This window comes from Bos mutus, chromosome 7 (assembly GCF_027580195.1).
Source record: "Bos mutus isolate GX-2022 chromosome 7, NWIPB_WYAK_1.1, whole genome shotgun sequence".
NCBI classification, from domain to species: domain Eukaryota; kingdom Metazoa; phylum Chordata; class Mammalia; order Artiodactyla; family Bovidae; genus Bos; species Bos mutus.
Genome location: NC_091623.1, coordinates 34,182,011 through 34,203,588, shown reverse-complemented (window position 1 = coordinate 34,203,588; position 21,578 = coordinate 34,182,011). Strand labels below are relative to the sequence as shown.

The 21,578-nt window shown below is 36.1% G+C and overlaps 1 long non-coding RNA gene across 1 annotated transcript in view; it reads right to left on the bottom strand.

Moving 5' to 3' along the window:
- Positions 1–14,216: 14,216 nt before the first annotated feature.
- Positions 14,217–21,578, bottom strand: part of LOC138988616 (uncharacterized) — a 168,333-nt gene continuing 160,971 nt past the window's right edge. The window contains exon 3 of the long non-coding RNA XR_011464888.1: positions 14,217–14,600. This is a non-coding gene — a long non-coding RNA (uncharacterized lncRNA). The remainder of the gene's footprint in view (positions 14,601–21,578) is intronic.

Genomic DNA, 21,578 nt, shown 5'->3' with positions numbered 1-21,578 from the left:
AAAAGTAGAGACATTGCTTTGCCTACAAAGGTCCATATGGTTAAAGCTATGGTTTCTCCAGTAGTCATGTATGGATGTGAGTTGGACTATAAAGAAGGTTGTACGCTGAAGAACTGATGCTTTTGAACTGTGGTGTTGGAGAAGACTCTTGAGTCCCTTGGACTTCAAGGAGATCAAACCAGTCAATCCTAAAGGAAATCAATCCTGAATATTCATTGGAAAGAATGATACTGAAGCTCCAATACTTTGGCCTCCTGATGCGAAGAGCTGACTCATCTGAAAAGACCCTGTGCTGGGAAAGATTGAGGGCAGGAGGAGAAGGGGACAACAGAGGTTGAGATGGTTGGATGGCATCACTGACTCAATGGACATGAGTTTGAGCAAGCTCTAGGAGTTGGTGAAGCACAGGGAGGCCTGGCATGCTGCAGTTCATGAGGTTGCAGAGAGTCAGACACAACTGAGTGACTTAAAAACACCAACAAATATATACAACGGAATGTTAGTCATAAAAAATGGAACACTGTCATTTGCAGCAGCAAGAATAGACTCAGAGAATATTGTGCTTAGTGAAATACGTCAGACAGAGGAAGACAAATGCTGTATCATATAACCTGCATGCAAAATCTAAAAAAATAATACAAACAAATGTATGTGTGAAACAAAAATAGACTTAAGATATGGAAAACAAACCTGAGGTTACCAAAGGGGGGAGGAGTAGGGAGAGATAGATTAGGGGCATGGAATTAACAGACACAGACAAATATATATATATATATATATATATAAGATAAATCAGCAACAAAGATACACTGGGTGCTATATAAGTGTAGCCCCAGTAATTATGCTCATTATCTTGTAATAATAGAGTATATGCCAAAATACTGAATCACTGTTCTATATACTTGAAACTAATGTAGCATTGTACATCACCTATACCTCAATTTAAAAACAAAAATTTAAAAAGTTAAGGTTTACATAGATTTTCAGGTACTAGACTTTTTCTAAACTTTTAAAAAAAGAAAGAACAGAAATTCTAATTCCTGACATTTGAAATGTACTAATTTAAGAAGACTTTAATTTTAAAGACTCTATTTTAGAAGCATGGGTAAAATAAAATGTCTAAAACTTGCTGTTGCTTGATATGCATTTGGAGTTAAAGAATATGCTGTGAGAGTGAAGTGAGTCAGAAAGAGAAAGATAAATACCATATACTAACACATATATACGAAATCTAGAAAAATGGTACTGAATAATTTATTTACAGGGCAACAATGAAGAAAAAGACATAGAGAATAGACTTATGGACACGGGGAGAGGGGAGGAGAGGGTGAGATGTATGGAAACAGTAACACAGAAACTTACATTACCATATGTAAAATAGACAGCCAATGAGAACTTGCTGTCTGGCTCAGGAAACTCACACAGGGGCTCTGTATCAACCTAGAGGGGTGGGGTGGAGAGGGAGATCGGGGGCGGGGGCGGGGGGGGGGTTCAAAAGGGAGGGGATGTACGTATATACCTATGGCTGGTTCATGTTGAGGTTTGACAGAAAACAGCAAAATTCTGCAAAGTAATTATGCTTCAATAAAAAATTAATTAAAAAAGAATATGCTGTGAAATGTATAAAATGATGTGTAAATAAAAGAAATTAAAGTCACATTCCATAAACTCAGTTTATCGAGAAATCATTAACTTTCCTATAACAATCACAAATGATCTATTCTCCACGGAATAATGGGCCTTCCCTGGTGGCTCAGACAGTAAAGAATTGGCCTGCAGTGTGGGAGACCTGGGTTCCATCCCTGGGTTTGGAAGATCCCCTGGAGAAGGAAATGGCAACCCACTCCAGTATTCTTGCCTGGAGAATGACTTGGACAGAGGAGCCTGGTGGGCTACAGTCCAAGATGTCACAAAGAGTTGGATATGACTGAGCAACTTAGACTATAGAATAACTCATTTTTCTCTCTTTTGAACTTACACTCCTCCTTGCTGTAGAGTTGAGTATTAGGCAGTCACCACCGTCCCTCCGTTTCCCCACTCACCACCCTTCGTACGTGTTCACAGATTAGAACTAAGTGACGGACTGAACGTGCATTTGGCCTGGATTGCAGCTGTCCCCTGAGGATCCACAGCGATAAAGAACTTGCCTGCCAATGAAGGAGACATAGGTTTGATCCCTGGGTCAGGAAGATCCCCTAGAGAAGAAATGGCAACCCACTCCAGTATTCTTGCCTAGAAAACTCCATGAACAGAGGAGCCTGACGGGCTACATACAGCCACGGGGTTGCCAAAGAGTCCAACACCACGGAGCAACTAAACAACAAGAGGTCAACGCTAAACCACCTCACATCCCGACTCCGCCTCTTCAGAAGCCACGCCTCACTCATTTACTAAGGCAAGTTGGCCACAGGCATACAGTTCATTCCAGCAACGACGCTGGAGAACACCATACTTTGTAACTCCATGTATTTTTCTCTAACTACACAAACTTCAGATCCCCTGGAGAAGGAAACAGCAACCCACTCCAGTACTCTTGCCTGGAGAATTTCATGGACAGAGGAGCCTGGCGGGCTCCAGTCCATGGGATTCTCCAGGTAAGAATATTAGAGTAGGTTGCCATTTATGTATTGATCTACTAATTAGTTCTTGTATGACACAATCATTTCTGTTTCAATTCTGCTCTTCTTTTTGGAGTACAGGATGTAAACAGGAACCATAATTCTTGGCTATTAATTTGAATTGGCAATCTGAATATCAAAACTCAAGAATTCGTGTACTTTGTGTTCTCTGCTTTCTGTAACCTCATCCCTTTCCTAAAGCAAAAGCACTGAATGCTTTGCTGTCTGAATTACAAAAAAAAAAAAAAAAAAAAAACTTTATTAGGAGAAAGAAATTAAAAATATATAGAGAGATACAAATTAAAAATATGGCATCACATCACTATGCTTCTCATCATTCCATTGGGTTTTATGTTCCCCCAGCCAAAAAATACTATTTTCTATTCAAACTGACTAGTTCTTTTATTTTCTTTACGGTTTCTAGCTTTGGAGTATTTCAAGAGATCAACAATCTGCTTTACAGAAAAGAGTATGAAATACTGTTGGAGAATACTAAAGTATATTAAATAATCTGTCTCACTTTTAGTCCTTAAATACAAACAATAAAGCCCACACAAAGTGGTTGATGAATGAGAAAAATTTTTGCAAACTGCAAGGTCTTACATAAATACTATATTATAATCTGAAATCCTTAAAGGAAGACATCCTCAATCATCTAAAAGATAGTATTAATGTCAGCTGAAAAGATAAGAAACACCAGTTTGGAGAAAATGAAAAAAAAAAAAAAAGAATATATATAAACACCACCTTTTGCTTCATGCCAACAACAGTAAGGACTTCAAGTGTTCTGAATCTCTGCCTCTGTGACAGAATGTATAAGAAGATGTCCTGTTTTTCTCAGTACTCGGCATATAATAAACGTTATGTGTCATTTTTCTTTAGCTCTACTGCTCCTTCAACTTCATCATAAAATACGGAGGGCGAGCTTTGGCACCGTTACCCTGTGCACACCCACGCAGAACGGCGTTCCGACCAGACTCCAACATTTGGGGAAACACAGTGACAGCAGAGCTTGAGCGGCCCCGAGCAGCAGAGGTTTTCACCTGCGTCCCCAAAACTGCACCAGAACTGAGGGCTTGACCCATCACTTGCTATTTCAGCCTTGAGTATTTCTTGATTATACTGATAAAGTGTTAAACACTGGAAGCAGACATATCAGGCGTTCGATGCAAGCCTAACACTCTAAAAACAACTTTCTAAGTGCAAAGCGCACTTAACTTTCCATTGGTATCATTTATCTACCAGACAATTACTAATCCTCAAAAAATGAAGGGAAACTGGAATGGGCTTAGCATAAATTCTCCTTTTTCACAAGCTCTAACAAGCAAAACTCACCAGGCAACTAACTGGTTTTTAAAGTGAAAGTAGTAAAATTATGCTGAAATATATGGAAATGGAAACTGCAACATTTTTATGAGATATGTATCTACATCAGACTGATAGAAAGATTAATATTGTGATCTACTCATAAAAACCTATCCATATTATGTAAAACTGTATTTGAATTTCATCCCACCTCAGTGCTTTGTTCATTTTTTAGGCTACTATATTTTTTATTTAAAAAAATGAAAATCCAAACTTTATTTTTAGGAGGTAAGATATTAAAAGTTAATCCAAAACTGTTGTTCTTATGGAAGACCAGTAAACCCATCCTTATAACTAAAACAAGCAATCTGGCCCTCAAAAACTGTTTTCAAGCACTTGAATGAGTAGAGGGTATTCTGCAAATGTCAAAAAGAGGAGAAGATTAATTTGAAAGCTTCCAAGGTATACATAATTCTTCAGGAACACTAGAATTTTGCCAGGATGACTTCTGCCTTTGGAAAATAAATTTAAATCTGCTGTTGTCATATAGCTTAAATCAGTATTTCTCATTGTATCAAATATTTAATGTCATTTTCATCATTATACACCAACAGTTCTTTCTGCAGCAGAATAATCCTATTTGATACTCTGTTTGTCTTTTCTGCTGATACACTCTCACATGTGTAGGGTTATTTAAACAAATGTTTACACCAAATTGTGCAAAGGGCCTGTAATGGAAACACTGAAAAATATATTTTCAATAGATTTTAAAATTCCAAGCTAGCCTCAATATACTCAGTAAAATGTGAGAAACAGAAAAAACTTTAAATCTTTCAATATGTTCATTATTAATAATACATATAAAGAAAGAAGCTACTCTAAACCTAACACATATGCAGGATATTTGTGTTCTGGTGCTGACGGTCAGTCATGAGCAGGCCCGTGGTTATGTTACTTAAAGGGCTATGTATCCAGCAGTGCTGTGCACTGTCAAATGAGCTTTAGGTCTGATGGTAATTTCATTCTCAAGTTCAGTCATATGAGGCTTTCCTCCAGGAATAGGTTCTATCACAGGAGCAAATTATTCAAATCTAATTTAACAGACTCAATAATTTTCCTCAGTTTTATCTTGGGCATTTTGTATTCCTTTCCCTTCACCTAGTGGCTATGTAACAATTCAATTACCAAAGTTCTTCATCCAGAAAGTGCAGTTGATCTCGGGGAATTCTTACTTTGTTTGATTTCTTTTTTCCTCCTAGCTGAACACATGCCAGTTGGTGTTGACTGAGTTAAAAATCTTGAAATAAGCCTGGCACTGTGTCAGTACGTAGGTTAAGAAATGAGAAAAAATTTAATAAAATACACACTAGAAATGGAAAATAAGATTAGCGATGACATTTCTTGTCATGAGGGCATTTTTTTTCTCTATGAACACACAATAAAACAAGCTCAATGCAGCTGAAAAGAGAATGAGAGAGATGATATAAACTGAAAGATGAAAAGGCAGAGGGTGAGTGAGTGTAAAGAAACACGTTGAGAGCACACCGAAGGGAAAACCCCAATTAGCAGATTAAGGAAGTAAAAAATAAGTTAAGAATTAAAAAAAGCAACAGGATAAGCAATGTCAAGGAAGATTAAAAGAGCAAAGGTATTAAAACTATGCAAGAGTCTTAGGAGGTTATTAAGAATTTTAGGGAATTATAAGAAAGTTGACATGGTAAAAAGTCTTTACATGGTCTTTCATAAAAGAAAAATCACCTGTCAATATTTCTGCCTGGACAATAGAATTAGGTTCTTATTCTTCAGAATCAAGATAGGCCTTCTGATTAGATCTGGATTCATCTTTCTGCCATTTTGCTAAATACTCTTTCTCTGCTTGATTAAATATGCAAACAGACTTACATACTTATACATAAAGGGTGGAACTAAAAATTCAGAGTCAAATAAAGCAGATTTAATGGTGGTGGAATTTCATGAAATTAAGTATGAAATGAATTATCATAAATCTTGTAAGTATATTATTTATTCTTGTTGCTTTAGCCGCTCAGTCATTTCTGACTCTTTTGCAACCCCATGGCCATAGCCCATCAGGCTCCTCTGTCCATGGGATTTCCCAGGCAGGAACACTGGAGTGGGCTGCCATTCCCTTCTCCAATATTATTTATGTGTTTGTTAGTCTTTCAGTTGTGTGTTATTCTTTGAGACCCCATAGCCCACCAAGCTCCTCAGTCCATGGGATTTTCCAGGCAACAATACCGGAGTGGGTTGCCATGCCCTCCCTCAAGGAATCTTCCCAACCCAGGGATCAAACTCGGGTCTCCTGCATTGCAGGCAGATTCTTTACCATTTGAACTTCCTGAGAGTGATATTATTTATATCTACAAATAATATATTAATTAGAGATCACCAAGTGTTTGACTAAATTATTTAATATAAGAAGTGAAGACAGATGAATCAGATAGATACATATTTAGAGAGGGGACCTGAGCAAACTCCCTTTGTCAGTATTGATTAAATGAATCAGACAATGGTTTCCACTTAATATTTGACAAATACCAGCAGGTCCTCTTAAAGACTCCCTTTAGGAATCTGCAAGTTAGGTAACAGAAATACATATAATTAACATCTTGGGAATTTGCCTACCCTATTTTCTACCATTGTGCTTCAAAAAGAGTCTTAATAGACTTCTTTGTAAAGCACACTGTAGATTTAGATTCATAGTCACAGAAAGTTAATAAGAACATCTAACAACTACTCAGCCTTTACTATGAGGAATGTGTCTTATTGTCCCCATTTTGCAGATGACAGAACGTGGGACTGGGAAGTTCTCTCACCCTTTTGTCTTCTTTATGTTTGGATTTCAACTAAATTATACTTCTACATACCAATAAGAAAGAAACTTTAAAGAAAAATGGTCAAAGCATATGGATAGACAGTTCCCAGGGAAACATCAAATATCTGAAAACCTGATCAACACTATTAATAATCAAGTAAATGGAAATTAAAATAATAATGTCATCATTTGCAGAAAATAGTAATTGACTAATCTGACTCGGCACTGGTGGAGACAAAAGATCACTTATAAGTTGTTGATGGCGGAGGTACTGTGGCAGGATGAATCAAACTCAGAAGTGAGCGTGACGGAGAACCATTAATCCTGTTTGTAGAAATATCTGTAAGAAATACTCACATGTGTACTCATGCATATGAAAAAAGAAACAAATGAGCACAACTTCATCACAAAAACATGAACAAATTGCTCAACAATGAGGGAACTATAAATAAAATTGGATCATATTGCTCCTATACTATGGAAACTCAAAAAGTAATTAAAAAGAACAAGATAAATCATATGAAAAGCACTCTAAGGCCCACTTTAAGAACAAAAAAAAACGAAGAGTAGTAAATAGATAAGGAAATTGCATTGTTACATAGGCAGAAAGAAATGGGATTCGCTGCTGAGACTGTAAAAGTAGGCTATCCCAGTCTTAATTCCATATAGTTCTGGGTTTGAAATAATTTATAAAGTGTTTCTGTACTGCTCATGTAATTAAAAACATTCAAATATGAAATTATTTGTGGGTTCTATACTTCTCTCAAGGACTTACAGGACCCAATTTTATACATAAAATTGTTTGTTTGACTTTGTATACCCCCCTATGTATATGTGTTTAAAAATGACTCAGTGAAATTAAAAATTTTCAAAAAAAAAAAAAATACAGTGAATCCCTCTGTATAGGAAAGAACTCACACTTAGAATCATAGAACTTTTGCATTTATTCTTCATACAAACTTAAGTCCTTGAAATCTGAACCTGTTTTCCTTACTCAAAATCATATCTTTCCTGCTTGACTTCTCATCTCCATAATCATATCCCCTCTAACTCAACTTCCAGAGCTACTGTCAAAGGCAAAGTAATTTGATAAAATTCACTTTGGAAAAGCACAACATTTTATACATTGATAGAGGTAGATGAAGATATTCAGTTAAACTGAGGCTATTAGACAAAAATATGTAATGACTAATACTTTTTTAACATAACTCACTAAACAGCTATACTAGAATCTAGAAAGAAAATTCAAGATTCAGCTACTTGTATTTAATCTTTTACATCTCAAAAATAATATTATCATCAAAAAAATGTTTGTAAAATGAAAAAAGCCAATTGTTTCAGAAGTTTTATTATAAGCTTATAATCAAAAATGGTCTGTAAGACTAAAAGAACATTTAAGATTTTTTCAGTGAAACATTCAGAATTTGTTAGCAGTTTGTTTCAATTATTGTCTGAATGTTAAGAGACAAATTAATTGTAATAAACAGAAACTATACATCTGTATTACTTTGGAAAAATCTATTAGAATCATTCATAAAACTGAATAAATACTTTAGCTAAAAATTGGTTTGAAAAAATCGTATGTTGAATAATTAAGATAGATATATTATAGACTGATAAAATATAATGTATGGATGTATGCACACAATCAAAGAAACATAAAGATGCAAGTTCAAAAATTACATTAAATTCAACAAAAAATAAGCCAGTTGCACTCCTTTCTCTAACATATAACCAGAATTTTTAACAGAAAATAACCTGATAAATAATAAGTAACTTCCTGCCTTAGGAGCTAACATACACAAATAGTTTTGGTGGTGGAATATGAAATGTTTATTTAGAAAGTGACAGCTCATGAAAGAGAAAAAAAGAAAAAGAAAAGAGAAAGGGAAGACAAGGTAAGAAAATTATTTAGATTGAAGGTTACAGCAGCTGCGCAAATAAAGAAAATGGTGCGATCAACAGTTCACATCCCTTTGATGGATCATTGAAAAAGCTCTGTGTAAATAGTTTTGATGTTCAAGCTCCTGTAGAAAATAATACAGTAAAAAACATGCAAGCAAGAAGCTATAAAGCATAAAGAATCTTGCAGTCACTTTCCCCCCAGCAGACACAGGCCACTGAACAGCTGATTTATATATTTAAAAAATAACTCTCAGGAGTAATGATTTTTTAAAATGACAAAGAACTGCAAGCTTTGGTGGAAAACTTGGTAAAGGCTGTGAGGGCAATACGGTCTGTTGGCTCATGCGTACTCAGCAAATGACACCACAATGGCCCCCACTTCAGCCTCAGTGCTAACTCCAGTCTCCAAATGGAGCAATTTCTCTCACCTTAAGATTTTTTAATAAAATAAAGTAACAAAGTTAATGGCCTGCCAGATGTTCACCACAGGGAGTTTGTTTCACGGAAATTGAAGGAGGAACTTAATTTTGAATTTATGGGCACATCCCCCTCCCCTCCACACATTGCCATTTTTCCTTGTTTGTCCCACGTTGCTTTCCGCGTTGTTGACCAATGCCAGAAGCGCCACACTGGGACTCTTTCAGTGCTATTCATCTCTGCATTAGGACAAGATGTGTTTAACTTTTCCTCCCACCCCCCCCGCCCCCGCCCCGCCTTTTTTTTTTCTCACCAGGGTACAGTTAGAGGTAGCAGAAAAATTATCCTAAAACTAACAACTGCTCTGACAATTTCTGATCAGCTCAACGTAAAATTAATCAATGAAAATATCTCACAGCATAGTCAGGTATTCAAGTTGTAGCATTCTGTGAAACAAGGCAATTTTTCAGGTTCCATTATTAGAACCTATGAGTGAGTTAAGTTCACTTCTTAAGCATTTTTGAAAATGGAATCAAAACATTGCACTTGGGTGGTTTCCAAGACTATTTTAAGAGATAATGGTGGAGGAGTCAGATTTTTCAAAGTAGTCTGTGTGTAAAAAGTTGGAAACCTATATGTGTTTGCTTTAGGAGGGAGTTGAAGCAAGAAGGAGAAGGGAGAAGCAGAGGGGAGTTGAGGACAACAACAAAAAAAGAAGCAATCCACTATTCCTCAAAGCATGGGCCTGTGTTTATGAATAATGTAAGGAGTGTGTTTAACATTCATTGACAAGTGAAATTCTCCACAAACTCTAGACTCAATCACTACTTTCTTCTTGAGTAGCACTCAGTCTTTGGAAGTACAAATAGAAATCACCTAAAATCTTGTTAAAAGTGTGAACTCCCAGACTGCACTCCTAGAGAACTTACATTTTAGAAAGTATCTCAGGAAACTTTTCTTTAGAAGGCGTAGGACCCACAACTTGCAAAATACTGCTTTAGATTCTTTTATGGAAAAAAAAAAAAAAAAACCCAAGAATCTAAGATAGTTTAACCTAACAATGGTGGTAATTTCTCCTTTTGTTGCTATCAACAAAAATCAAGCTAAAAATTTTTTTGAAATGAATATCATAATAAGTATTTTATAGTTAATTGAAAGAGATGATACAAACTTATTAAATATTTGCTGAATGTACAAATAAAGAATAAATACGCAAGCAGATCTACCCAACACGTACTCTCTAGATACTCAAAACTTCTAAGCTGGAATAAGAATCCTATATACAACTGACTTTCTTGACAATGTACAATTTAAAATCAATTCTTATGTTATTTAAGCCAAAGTAAATAATCAAAGACTTTGACTGTGTGGATCACAATAAACTGTGGAAAATTCTGAAAGAGATGGGAATACCAGACCACCTGACCTGCCTCTTGAGAAACCGATATGCAGGTCAGTAAGCAACAGTTAGAACTGGACATAGAACAGCAGACTGGTTCCAAATAGGAAAAGGAATTCGTCAAGGCTGTATATTGTCACCCTGCTTATTTAACTTATATGCAGAGTACATCATGAGAAACACTGGGCTGGAAGAAGCACAAGCTGGAATCAAGATTGCCAGGAGAAATATCAATAACCTCAGATATGCAGATGACACCACCCTTATGGCATAAAGTGAAGAGGAACTCAAAAGCTTCTTGATGAAAGTGAAAGAGGAGAGTGAAAAAGTTGGCTTACAGGTCAACATTCAGAAAACGAAGATCATGGCATCTGGTCCCATCACTTTATGGCAAATACATGGGGAAACAGTGGAAACAGCATCAGACTTTATTTTTCTGGGCTCTAAAATCACTGCAGATGGTGACTGCAGCCATGAAATTAAAAGATGCTTACTCCTTAGAAGGAAAGTTATGACCAACCTAGATACCATATTGAAAAGCAGAGACATTACTTTGCCAACAAAGGTTCATCTAGTCAAGGCTATGGTTTTCCCTGTGGTCGTATATGGATGTGAGAGTTGAACTGTGAAGAAAGCTGAGCACGGAAGAATTGATATTTTGAACTGTGGTGTTGGGGAAGACTCTTGAGAGTCCCTTGGACTACAAGGAGATCCAACCAGTCCATTCTAAAGGAGATTGGTCCTGGGTGTTCTTTGGAAGGAATGATGCTAAAGCTGAAATTCCTGTACTTTGGCCACCTCATGCGAAGAGTTGACTCATTGGAAGAGACTCTGATGCTGGGAGGGATTGGGGGCAGGAGGAGAAGGGGACCACAGAAGATGAGATGGCTGGATGGCATCACCGACTCGAGGGACGTGAGTCTGAGTGAATTACGGGAGTTGGTGATGGACAGGGAGGCCTGGCGTGCTGTGATTCATGGGGTTGCAAAGAGTCAGACACGACTGAGTGACTGAACTGAACTGATGGTTTCCTTGGAGTCACAAAGGCAAAAAAAACTATTAAATCACAATAATACAGAAATGTATGTGGTAATGAAGGAAAGGGTACAAGGTTGATACAGCAGTAAAGAGAAAAGCCAACTGTCCAACTATGAGATGTCCTAGGAAGGTATTTTAAAATGCACAGTATCACATAGGTATCTCCTCTGAAGACTACCATATGATGCTAATAGCAGCCATGAATTAATACAGGGGACCACATATGAACCACTAACCCTGTGACAGGTCTTTAGTATTATATCCACAACATATCTTTTCACCTTTCTAGCAACCCTATGAACTTAGTATTATGATTCTCCCCATTTTTACAGTGAAGCTAAGGTTTAGAAAAATTAAGTAAACTACCAAGTGTTCCAGCTAGTTAATAATGGATTCAGAACTTAAGCTAGACCTGTCTGTCTTGACACCAAAGCTGCACATCACTTTGTGAGCAAGTCCTCTGAGAATCGTGGAGAGTGCAAAGCTGTTTGCATTTAACCTGACAAAATTTGGCTTTATCACTTAAATTCCTGTGAATTGTTTTTACTCAAAAACAACAACAGAAGTAAATGTTTATTGTAATGCTAAAGCTTTGAAAACTTCTCAAAAAAAAAAAAAAAAAAAAGTTTCACACTTTCCATGAAGATGCTGACATTTATCCTCTGGCTTTATTTTCCTCTGTGACACCTCCATAGTTTGAGAATGTCAGCTAAGTGATATATGAGAATTACAAAACCACATACTATAAAAGAAAATGAAGTTTTCAGTAAAGATGAGAAATTCAAAACAAGAAAATAAAGGTAGAAAACATTTGAAATCATGAATAAATAAAGATAGGACAGTAATGTCTTATTTGTGGCTCTGGCAATCACATTTTTATTTTTCTATAGGATGGTTATATATATCTGCATAAAGTTTTCAAACTGCATGCATATATTTCTACCTAGAAGAGTTAGAATCTCTGTAAGCAAAATAGTCTACTGGAATGATTACTTTCCCACTTTTCCGGACCACTTAAATGAGTCTAGGGGATACTGCAGGTATAAGGCATCTATTTAAACTTCATGTTCTCAATATGCAGATAAGAAAGTATAAATACATGTCCTTTAGGATCTTCATAATTTGTGAACATGCCAAGCAGTTATTGCAAGCATTTGCCTGAGACTTACTAAAAATGCAAAAGAGAATTTAAGTATAAAATATATTAAATCTCAAGTCAGTAAGGGTTGGTTTGAAAACTTTAAAAAGAAATCACTTTGCATAATATAAAACTTCTGGGAAAGTCTGCCTCAGCAGATTACACTACTTCAGCAATATTTTCTGAACAACTAAAAGTGAAGCCAGAGAAAAGCTTGCTCTCATTCTTGTGTGTGTGCGCGTGTGTGTGTGTGTGGGTGTGTGTTTAATTAGTGCCTTGGTTTCAATAAATTCATATAAATTTCTAACTCAGACTCATTTAGAAAGTGGATTTTTACTATAATTTTTATTCACTGAGCTTTAATTTTTAAAATATATTAAATGCAATTTTTTTTCTGAATTTCTTGGTCCAGTCAACTTTAGTTTTCCCACACACTCTAATTTTCGGTAATGTAAAATCTGTGGTTGGCCATGGATCACAGTGCAGAAAACAGATGCCAAGATGACACAGGCCACTGAGTAGATGTGGAACAGATTTGGACCCAGGATTTTTAAAATGCAATTGACTACATGATTCACAGCATCCAGGATATAATAATAAAGCATTGACAGTCAAGACATTCTTGATTTCTCATCTCAGGCTCAAAGTGTCTGGAGTCATCTCTGACATCTCCCTACTTCAGGCCCCATATTTAATAATCAAGTCCTAAAGTTCTACTGTCATGGATCTTTTAAATCAATTTATTCCTCTCTATTCTCTTCACCAGCGCCATATTTCAGACTTGCATTATCACAATCTGTTCTGTCACAATACAGACTTCACGCTAATCAATCCTGAAAATGCCATCAGGTTAATCTTCATAAAACTCAATTCTGGGCATGTCATTCACCTACTCCAGAATTTTCAGCAGCTCGCCAATGCTTAAAGTCTATACTTCTTAGCTCAAAATTCAAACTGTCTCCTCTATTATAATAATTGCTTGATATTTAGCTTCATCTTAGGTACTGGAACCAGTTTTTCCTTTGTACATAGTAAGTAACTGGCACAGAAATTTACACACAGAAGCATGTATTCATTCTTACACATTCCATCATGACTCATATATCTACCTTTCTCAATTCCATCTAACATTTAATTATAGGAATATGCTCTCTTATTTTTAATTTCCTCTGGATGATAATAGTCATTACTTCAGAAATGTTTCTATTATAGTTTTTCAGAGTCAAGTATCAGAGATAGTTTCTCAAAAAGAGTATCACTGTTTTTCTATATGATCAGTATGAGACAAAGAGGAAAAGACATTCCATTACTTAGCCACGGAGCATAAAATCCTTGCGATCAGACGTTGACCCTAATCTTCAGTCCTCCTCAACCTACACTTACTGCCTTCTTCAGTGTCTCATCAACTTTGCATGAGTCCAGCAAATGTGCTCACTAAGTTCTGAATGTCCAGCCATGGAGAAACCATGGTCAGAGGGGAAAGTACCAAGTGACGCTGTCCAATGCCATATTTGTCTGAACTAGTCCCTCTCTTTTGCTCTGAGTTAGATTATATTGCTGCATTAACAGTCCCCCTGCTCTGGGGTTGTTTATCAGTGTCGTCTCTCTCTGCACAGAGAATGATTACAGGTGAATCTCCACGTGGATAATTTGGATGGGAGATCACTTATCAGACCACTTGTGTTCAATTCAGAACTAAAAATACCACTGAGGCCCATAAACGTTAAATAGCACTAAGAATAATAACAACTAACCTCTTCTTAGTAGATGTGCTCCTGAGTACACACACTTGATTTTTTTCCAATTACAATTCAAGAACATTTCAGTTCCCTTTATTCAGGACCATTATTCAGGCTGTTCTGGAAATGTTTTATTCAACTTGCACATCTCTTCTCCACAATCGTTGATTTAGAATTCAGCTCTCTGATAATGAGTGGAAATTGGGGTCTGAAAGAGAAAAACACCATTTTCTTAAATGATGAATGCTGCAGGCACACATTGTCTTCACCTTAAAAAAAAAATAATGAAACCCTGAAACACTTTCCTAACTGCTAAAATGCTTGACCTTTGAAAACAAAGAAAAAAAGAGCAAATTACAACTACATATTTAAAATATCCAAGATCGCATCCCTGACATTACAGCATAATGACAAGAATAACATCAAAACCTGGTCTGAAAGGATTTCAGTGGTATTCTCTAGGCAAATGTGTGACCTGATGAGGCAGGCATTGTGGGAGTAAGTAAAAAACAGACTTTGTCTTTCTGTGGTGGTGGTTGCTGTTATTGTTGTTGCCCTTGATAATAAAAAGGCCTGATCTCTTCAGGAAGGCTGTGCTCAATCCTTTCCCTGGGCTGTACTTCGCTCTCCTATTCAACCTAAGGACACTGGGCAGCCTCTTCAGCTCTGTAATGAAATCTGAGCAAAAAAGCTTTTAAAATAAATCAGTCCTGTTTAAACCGCAGCTCAGAGAGTTGGGACAACTCATTGTGAGACTTCTCTGTTTTTAGCTGTGGAGCAAGCTGTTTTGTTTTGACTCTCTCATAAACCCAGGTCTAACACACATTTACTTGGCCATTCTTGGAAAAAAGAAATCAAAAGAGCCAGTCCTGGAGCGTCTGAGTACTGGTAAGTTCAGAGAGCTTTCAGCGTCCAGGGGAGGCAGCAGAGAACTCCCATCTGAATGACTGCTTCTTAATGGAGGGATGGAAGGATATGACGGACGCAGAGGCCATGTCGGACAAGCGTCTCGGGGGGGAAATCTGCCAACCGGACAACGCCTCGCCCAGGAATAAGGATGCAGTTAGAACCACCTTATTTTCAAATGGCCACCATGACAAGAGCTGTTAAGTATTAAACAGATGTCTGCTATCCGTGATTGCATTTGGATCTCACAACTTAGCGGTGTCAGTAGAACTAATGACTGAGACAGATAAAGTGGCTTACTTCCTGCATGGATTAAGATTCGGTATGAAAGCCAAAATAAAGTGCTGCACACCTGCCACATTTGAGAAAACACAGCCATAATTCCTAAGATGCTTATCTAAACTTTCTGGTCTTATATTCTCAAATGGATCAGCTGAAAAGATTTCAGATATTTGTAAGTTAGACAAAAATCACAAAAACTTCTCCGGGCATCGGTTTCAAATCTCTTACTCAGGCTAGCTTCAAAATTACACTTAATATGGCACCAGCATGTGTGATCCAATAAGATTACTGACATATATTAATTACTGTAAAATGAAACAAAACACTGACTTAGACTGAGTAAAACAGTAGTTTTAAAAAAAACCTAGTTCCAGTTCTATTCAACATGTCTTGCTTTTCATTATACAGTGTAAACTGATAAATAGACATTAGTCCATATTATCAAAAATGTATTCTATGAGTGGAAATTGCATCTTTAGAAAAACACAAATATATAGTTAATTGCCATAAGTATATAAAATAATTGGAGTGATAAAAAATTTCAATTAAAAATTATGCTTTCAAAAACTGAAAGTAATATTGGGACACACTCAGAATAATGGAGGAATTTCCACAAAAGACAAAGACTTTGGGGGAAAAGAGAACATTTTAAGGAATATGAAAATAGATATAATAAAATAACTATCAGAGATAGGTTAGGAGTTCATATTGCCTGAAACAAATGGTACTTAAAGAGAATGTAGCTCATTAAAATGCAAAGGACATGAAGACAGCAACAAGGTAAGCTCCTTGACATCTCTCCTGGCAAGATATTTTTAGATCTGACTCTGAAGTCAATCCAACCAATGCAAAAATAAGCAAATGAGACTATATCAAACTAAAATATTTCTGCATAGTAAAGGAAATTATGAAAAAAATTAAAAGGCAACCTATTAAATGGGAAAAGATATTTATAAACCAGGTATCTATTAAAACATTAATACTCAATATATATAAAGAACTCAACTCAACAATCAAAAAAATCAAACAACTAAATTTAAAAAATGGACAAAGGATCTTAGTAGATATCTTCAAAAGAAGACTTACAGATGGCTAACAGGCACATGAAAAGATGCTCCATATTACTCATCATGAGGAAAATGCAAATCAAAACCACAATGAGATATTACCTCACACTTGATAATAGTTCTGATGGCTATTATCAAGAGAACAGGAAATAATATGTGTTGCTGGGGTTACAGAGTAAAGGGAAACCACATGCATTACTGGAGGTGATGTAAACTCTTTTGGCTTGTGTGGAAGCTCCTCAAAATATGAGGAATTTGGAGGTTCCTCAAAAAAATTAAAAGTGACTATCACATGATCTAGCAAATCCTCTCCTACGTACTTACTGAAAAAAAAAAAAAAACAAACAGTAATTTGAAAAGACACTGTTATTTATAATTGCCAAGATACGGAAACAACCTGAGTGTTCATGTGTCCATTGATAAGTAGATGAATGGATAAAGATGATGTGTTTTATATATATACAACATCTTATATATAACATCTTCAGTAACATGGATTGACATAGAATGTATTGTGCTAAGTGAAATAAGTGAAACAAGTCAGGCAGAGAAAAAAATATACCATAAGATTTCATTTATATTCAGAATCTAAAAGTCAAAAAAAATGAACAAACATAACCAAAACAGAAATAGACTAAAAGTCACTGAGAATAGAAAGGCAAACAGGTTGCTGCCAGAAAAGACAGGGTGGAGGGGGTGAGTGAAATAGGCGGAGATTAAGAGGTACGAATTTCCAATCACAAAATAAACAAGTCACAAGGATAAAACGTACATTCACAATCATCGTTTTGTAATATATTGAAATATTGAATTACTATGTTTACACTTGGAACTAACAGGGTGTTAGACGTCAATTATACTTCAATTAAAAAATATATATATAAATAGATATATATATATATTACTTGAAATATATAGGAGGTAAGAAAATTTATCAAAATGCTAATGATCATTATCTCTGGGGGTGGGGATTAAGGCTGATTGTTTATTTTTACCTATGGTTATATGTTATTGGTATTTCTCCCGTCAATCTTGATTCCAGCTTATGCTTCAACCAGCCCAGCATTCCACATGACGTACTCTGCATATAAGTTAAACAACCAGGGTGACAATATACAGCCTTGACGTACACATTTCTGAGGCTGTATATTGTCACCCTGGTTGCTTAACTTATATGCAGATTACATCATGAGAAATGCCGGTGATCCAAATCACTGCCAGTGACCCCAAATCACTGCAGATGGTGACTGTAGCCATAAGATTAAAAGGCTTGCTCCTTGAAAGAAAAGTCATAACCAACTTAGATAGCATACTAAAAAGCAGAGACATTACTTTGCCAACAAAGGTCTGTCTAGTCAAAGCTATGGTTTTTCCAGTAGTCATGTGTGGATGGGAGAGTTGGACTATAAGGAAAGCTGAGTGCCAAAGAATTGATGTTTTTGAACTGTGGTGTTGGAGAAGACTCTTGAGAGTCCCTTGGACTGAAAGGAGATCCAATCAGTCCATCCTAAAGGAAATCAGTCCTGCGTATTCATTGGTAGGACTGATGCTGAAGCTGAAACTCCAATACTTTGGCCATCTGATGTGAAGAGCTGTCTCTTTAGAAAACACCTGATGCTTGGAGAGATTGAAGGCAGGAGAAGGTGGTTGGATGGCATCACCGACTTGATGGACATGAGTTTGAGCAAGCTCCGGGAGTTGGTCAAGTACAGGGAAGCTGGTGTGCTGCAGTCCATGGGGTCTCAAAGAGTCAGACATGACTGAGTGACTGAAGTGAGCTTAACTGATGCTTTTATGTATTTCTGGTTGACTACAATGAACATGTATTGCTTGTAAAATCAGAAATAAAACAATAGACCTCATGGGAAATGAAAAGAAAAAAGAAATGGTTGACTGTTTACAACAAACTTTGAAATTATATTCTTGAATTTGCATTAAAATCAAGTATATTTTTAAGTTTATATTTTCCCCATTTTTAGTATATGTGCTTTTGGGAGACATGGGAATATAATGACATCAAGCACTTTTATAATGCAATCTAGTCATTCTATGACATATAGGTGTATGAAACCATCACGTTGCACACATTAAATATATACAATTTTATTTGTCAATTATACCCAAATAAAGGTTGGAGACAAAATAAATACTGCCAAAAAGATATATGTATCTCTATGTTTATTGTAATATTATCCACAACAGCCAGGATACAGAAACAACCTAAGTGGCCTTTCATGGATGAATGGATAATAAAGATGTACATACACACACAGTGGGATATTAGTCAGCCACGAAAATGAATGAGAGCTCAGCGTATGTGACAACATGGGTAGATATCGAGGGTATCATGCTAAGCAAAAATGTCAGTCAGAAAAAAACAAATACCATTCCTTATGATTTCATTTATATGTGGAATCTAAAAGAGAGAGTGAACAAATAAAACAAAATGCATAGATACAGAGGACAGAATGGTAGTTGCCAGAGGGAGAAGGATTGAGGAGTAGGTGAAATGGGTAAAAGTGATCTAGAGGTATAAACTTCTCATTATAAAATGAACAAGTTTTGAGGATGCAATTCACAGTATGGCAACTACTGTCATTAACACTGTATTGCAAATGTGAAGGCTGCTAAGAAAGTAAATCTTAAAAGTTATCACAAAAGAAAGTTGCAATTTTTTATGGTAATAGATGGTAACTAGACTTATAATGGTGATAATTTGTATACAAATGCTGAATTATTAAGCTATACACTTGAAGCTAATGTAATAGTGTAATGTTAACTACACTTTAGACTCATAAACATAGAAAACATAGGCATTCGCTCTCTAAGATATATGGTGGAAAAATTTTTTAAATAATTCTTTAAAATATTTTCCCACAATGATATAATATCTGTGGGATGCCACAAAAGAAGTTATTACAGGGAAGTTCATAGCGATACAGATCACCTAGAAGAACTAGAAGTAGAAGAACAAACAAAAGTTAAAGTTAGCAGAAGGAAGGAAATAATAAAAATCAGAGAGGAAATAAAGATTTAACAACAATGGAAAAAAAAATCAATAAAACCAAGAAATACTTCTTTGAAATGGTAAACAAAATTGTCAAACCTCTGGTTAGGCTCACCAATAAAGAAAAAAAGGTTACCCAAATGAAATGAAAAAGAGAAACATCAACTCTTACCACAGATATACAGAAAACCATAAGAGAATACTATCAACAATTATATGCCAGCAAATTAGACAATCTCGAGAAATGGACAACTTTTCAGAAACATTTGTTATTTAGTCACTAAGTTGTGTCCAACTCTTTTGCTACACCATGGACTGTTGCCCACCAGGCTCCTCTGTCCACAGGATTCCTGGCCCATGAAAACTGAGTCAAGAAGAAGTCAATAATGTGAACAGACTGATCACTTCCTCAGCTGCTAAGTCGCTTCAGTTGTGTCTGACTCTGTGTGACTCCATAGATGGCAGCCCACTAGGCTCCCCCATCCCTGGGATTCTCCAGGCAAGAACACTGGAGTGGGTTGCCATTTCCTTCCCCAATGCATGAAAGTGAAAAGTGAAAGTGAAGTCGCTCAGTCATGTCCGACCCTCAGCGACTCCATGGACTGCAGCCCACCAGGCTCCTCTGTCCATGGGATTCGACAGGCAAGAGTACTGGAGTGGGGTGCCATTGCCTTCTCCAGACTGATCACTAGAAACTAAGTAGAATATATAATTTAAAAAAAAAAAAACTCCATACAAACAGAAGTCCAGGACCCAGATGGCTTCACAGGAAAATTCTACCAAACAAACAAAGGAAAATTTTTACTGATCCTTCTCAAACTCTTCCAAATGATTGAAGAGGAAGGAACACTCCTAAAGACATTCTATAAAGCCACCATCACCCTGATACCAAAACCAGACAAAGACTCCATCAAAAAACAAAATTTCAGGCCAATATCTTTGATGCATATAGATGCAAAAATTCTCAACAAAATATTAGCAAAATGAATCCAACCACACTCAAAAAGGATCATACACCATGAAAGATTCATCCCAAGTTCACAAGGATGGTTCAAAGTACACAAATCAATCATTGTGATATATCACAACAAAGGAAAAGACTAAACCATATGATCATCCTCAACAGATGCAGAAAAAGCACTGACAAAAATCAACATCCATTTGTTCCAAAGTGGATACAGAGGGAATATATCTCAACATAATAACAGCTGTTTATGGCAAAACCACAACCAATACAATTGTTTTGATGAAAAACTGAAAGCCTTCCCACTGAAATCTGAAACAAAAACAAGGATGCCGACTCTCACCACTTGTCTTCAACACAGTATTCTAAGTCCTAGCCACAGCAATCAGACAAGAAAAAGAATTAAAGTGTATCCAAACAGGAAGGGAAGAGGTAAAGTTGCCATTATATGCACATGACGTGATAACTATACACAGAAAACTCCAAAGACTCCACACAAAACTAGTAGACATGATAAATAAATTTAGCAAGGTAGCAGGATACAAGATTAACACACAGAAATTGGTGTATTAATTGCTTTACACTAATAATGAAATATCAGAAAAGGAAAGTAAAAAGTAATAACTTTTAAAATTACAAACAAATAAACAAAATGCTTAGTAATAAACCTGACAAAGGAGGTGAAAAATATATGCTGAAAACTATAATATATTAACAAAGTACATTAAAGATAATTTAAGGAAATGGAAAGATAACCCATACTCTTTCATTAGAAGAATTAATATTGCTAATATGGTCATAGTACCCAAAGCAATATAAAAATTTAATGTGATTCCTATCAAATTACCCATGACATTTGCCATAGAATTAGAACAAATAATACTAAAATCTATATGGAATCATAAAAGACTCAACTGCCAAAGCAATTCCGAGGAAAAAGAACAAAGCAGGACATGTAAC